The sequence below is a fragment of the Globicephala melas genome, chromosome 15, assembly GCF_963455315.2.
Source record: "Globicephala melas chromosome 15, mGloMel1.2, whole genome shotgun sequence".
NCBI lineage: Eukaryota > Metazoa > Chordata > Mammalia > Artiodactyla > Delphinidae > Globicephala > Globicephala melas.
Window position 1 is genome coordinate 80473532 of NC_083328.1, and position 4224 is coordinate 80477755.

The following is a 4224-nucleotide window of genomic DNA, read 5'->3' on the forward strand; positions in this document are numbered from 1 at the left end:
CCAGGTAATCAGCAGGCATATTATAGTTTGCAAAGGGCGGGTCTAAAGGGTATCAGTAAGTGGTCCATTATTAGAAGCAGTTTTTCTGTGCCCGGTATTGTGTTTTCCATACTTCATCTCATTTCATCCTTAAAATCACTCCAGGGGACGGAGGGAAACTAAGATGCAGGTGAGGACACGGGGGCTGGGTGATGTCCAGTCTTGTGCCCAAGGTCATACAGCTGGTAAAGGGTGGGGTCAGGTCTGGGTGGCCACTGCTCTCCTGCTCCCTTCAAGAGAGCCTAGCTGGACGCTCTCCATCCACGGCTTGGCAAACCTAGGTCTCTTACCCAGAATCCTTCCTCTGTCTGGTGCCCAAGCCGGCTCTTAACCTGCTGTGGTCCCATGGCCTCCTGCACAGAGCAGGGCCTCTAGAAACGTCTGGGGAATGATGGAGACTGTGTTCCAGACAGCCGAGTGAAATGGTGAACAGCCTGGGCGTGGACAGAGAGACTCACATCTAGAAAGACCTCGTCTCAAGCAAATACTGGCTCCGGTGATGTTAGGGTGCACACCCCACACTCCCACTCCTGTAAACTCCCTATTCTACTGTGAAGGCTGGGCTGGGTGGAGGGCCCCGTGCTTATGTGTCTGTACACATTATACACAGTTAGAGCCGTAGAAGGCAGCTCAGTTGAAAGACAGAGTGTTGTTTTTTTTTCTTTCATTTTTGAATGTAAAAGCCTGGTGATGTTGGAACAGATTTTGGCCTGGATTTGGCATTGCATTTTCTAAATTTTTTTTTTTTATTTCACTTCCGCTAGGGGCTTAAGTTGTTGGGTTTGGACAAGAACTAGGCAGGCAGCTGTGGCTACTTGCCTGCCGGAATTTAATCTTCTCTCTTTTGTGTGTGATGGCGACCCACAAGGCCCCGGTTAGGTGCCACCATCGCTTAAAACAGAGATTCCGTATCAGGGGTCCATGAGCCTTGTGGTGACGCACTTACTGGACAGGCAACCCCAGTTGGCACTGGACAGGCAGCCATGAATGCTTGAAGGCCTGCTTCTGGGCTGAGGAGATGAATGAAGCAATCTAGCTATTCCCTCTCTTTCTCTCTCTTGCTCCCCGATTCCTCTCTGATCCTTAATATCTTACTTCTTTGGCTTGTCAACGTTTAAGGAGAGGCAAGTAAACTAATCCCTTTGGGAATAGATGTCAGGTGCTAATTCCATCATGCTTTTTTAGCCCAAACACCCAAATTTAGTTTAAAAAAAACAAAATTCTAGGGCAGGACTTTAAACATCTAGAAGAGATTAAATTTCATCTCTCTCGCATTTTTCCAAATGCCATATGCAGGTTTGCGAAATCCCGGGATACCCATTGTAACTGCAACCCATTCTGGTCTAGGATTTAGGAAAAGGCAGGGCCAAGTTCAGATCTTTCATTTATTCATTCATTCAACAAAGTTGCTACGTGCCCAGTACTCTTCTGGGCTCTGGGATTCTGAGTCCCCGCTCTGTGGAATCTCCATTCTTAGAGACAGACACTAAATACATGAATAAACAAGGCAGTTTCAGACCCTGATCAGTGCCACAGGACAATACAATGGACACTGTGTTGGGGGCATGAGGGTGGGGAGGGTACTCTTAAATGGGGTGGTCAGAGAGGGCTTCTCTGAGGAGGTGACACCTAAGCTCAGATCTATGTGGCCAGAGAGAGCTGGGGAATGATCCTCAGGCTGAGCCTCCAGGCTGCCAGAACAGCAGAGGCAGAGGCCCCAAGGAAGGAACAAGCTTGGCTTGTTAGGGGAACAGAATGAAGGCTGCTTCCAGGGAGAGAGCAAGGACTTGAGCCTGGAAAGGGCTGCAGGGACCAGACCCCACTTGCGGGGCCCAGCAGGCCCCAGGATGAAATTGGATTTTTATCTAAAGTGCTTTGGGCGTGCCATGATCTGATTTAGAGTTTAGAAGACCCCTCTGGCTGCTGTGTTGAAATGGACAAAAGTGGGAGCCCAGAGGTTGGTGAGGAGAGTCAGGTGGTCTCAGGGGTGGAATGATGGGGCATTGAGCTCAGCCGGTGGGGACACTGTATAGGGAGAGATGCCCCAGATGGGTAGACTTTCCCCACCTGTAACTGCCTCTTTCCAGCAAACCATGTTTCTTCCACATTAACAACAACAGAACCCTGACGCCTGTGGGACTCTGGCAGGAAAAACAGAGGTCCACTGCGTTAGTGCATCAGACACATGAGGGGCGAATCCCGAACGAGGGTCAGGGTAACACAGTCATAATTTCTTTCCATTTCTTCATCATCTCTAACTCACAGACACAATCTCAAGAAAGAAATACACTCATTTATTTATTTACACCTTGTCTTGTTACAAAATGATAGACTCTCTAAACAGAGACATTACAGAGAGGAAATCATCTTGTGTGTGTGTGTGTGTGTGTGTTTGCGTGTATGTGTGTGTGTGTGTGTGTGTGTGTGTGTGTGGTGTGTACTTTATATTACTGAGTGCCTATTATATGCCAGGCACTGAGCTTAAGCTCTTTATTACCTTACTTAATCCTCTCACCAACGCTAGAGGTAGGAACAATTATTATCCTCATTTTAGGCTGCTGGGGGTTAGGAAACTAGCCCCAGATCACACAGGTAGCACCAGGTAGGAAGGCATTCAAACCCACGGTCCATCTGTTTCCAGAGCCAATGTTCTCATCATTGTTCTCTACTGGTTCCACCATCTGCTGGGCAAAGGCTGGGAGCCTTGGTTTACTAATTGGCTAATAGAAAGGCTCTTTTGCACAGAGTGGATTTTGTCTTTTTGTTCCAGCTAATCACCCATGCTCTAAAAGTAGAGGTCTTTTGTCCATATTGGAGGCAGTACCTTGGGCTGATGGGAAAAAGTTTTCCTGCTGATCTTTATTTGCCATTTTCTACCCAATACGTTGAAAATCCCTTGCCGCCAGAAGAACATTCCAGGATCAGAGGATGCCACTTCCCCACACAGAGTTCAAGACAGTTCTTTCTGTGGTTTCTGAACCCAGCTCATTGTTGCGGATGAAATCTCTGCGGATGAGAGCAGTGTTTTCAAATGAGTCACACTCATCATGGCTCATGGAATCTATTTAGTCATTTGTGACAAGCAATTTTAAAAACAGGAATAGAGAGCTCGCTTTGGCAGCACACATACTAAAATTGGCACGGGACTTCCCTGGCAGTCCAGTGGTTAAGACACTGTGCTTCCACTGCAGGGCGCGTGGGTTTGATCCTTGGCAGGGGAACTAAGATCCCGCATGCTGTGCAGCGTGGCCAAAAAATAGAAAAAAATAAAAGTAAAATAAAATAAAATTGGCACGACACAGAGAACGTTAGCGTGGCCCCTGTGTAAGGAGGACATGCAAATTTGTAAAGCATTCCATATTTTAAAATATTACATTTAAAAAAGGAATAGAATAGAAAATATCAGTATCAGGGTACCTCTCTCACAGTAAGGGAAATACTGTTTGTTAAGCTTTTCTTTTAGTTTATGTGCCCTAGGTCACAATTTTGTGGAGGACTTCAACATTTGAGAGCCACTGGATCAGAGTGTTGTTGGAAGATCGTGCGCCTGGAGAAAATACACTTCACCACGCGTGGGTCTTGGACCTTATCTACACCAGTCGTTTCAACTTACAGTGTTAAGATACCAGAGAGTCAAGATCTATGTTAAGAGGCTCCAGTCTACCTGTCCCACCTCCTCTCTGAGGATAGGGCTGGTTTTGTCAAGGACTGGTCCAGGCAACAGCCCAGAGGGAAGTCTTTCCATTGAAATCTGGGTAATGCGTTTCAATTCTGAGGTCTCTGTTTCAATTCAGATTATATTCGATAGGAGTGACAGTGTGTAAAGATAGTGACTGTCTCTTGAGTACTTCCTATCCACTAGGCATTTCCCATGTTGCGTCTCATGAAACTCTCATGGCAACCCTATGAGGTATAGGTTCTATTCTTATTCCTAATTTACTGAGACTCAGGTGGTAGAAATCACTTGCCCACGTGTGAGTCAGGAATTGTTTGGTTGCAAGTGGCAGTAACTGACAAGACCAGGGTCCTCTGGCTTTAGGCACTGCTGGATTGAAGAACTCGGATAAAGCCAGGAATCTCTCTTTGTCTCTTAGTTCTGCTTTCCTCTGTGATGGCTTCATTTCATATAGTCTCTTCTGTATGGTACCGTATAGTCCTAGGCAACTTGGGCTCATGGTCTGCCAT

The 4224-nt window shown here is 46.6% G+C and overlaps 1 pseudogene; it reads left to right on the forward strand.

Annotated features, from left to right (window-relative positions):
* The first annotated feature begins 3305 nt into the window (after positions 1-3305).
* On the forward strand, positions 3306-3404 carry LOC115843275 (U6 spliceosomal RNA; annotated as a pseudogene).
* The last annotated feature ends 820 nt before the right edge of the window (positions 3405-4224 follow it).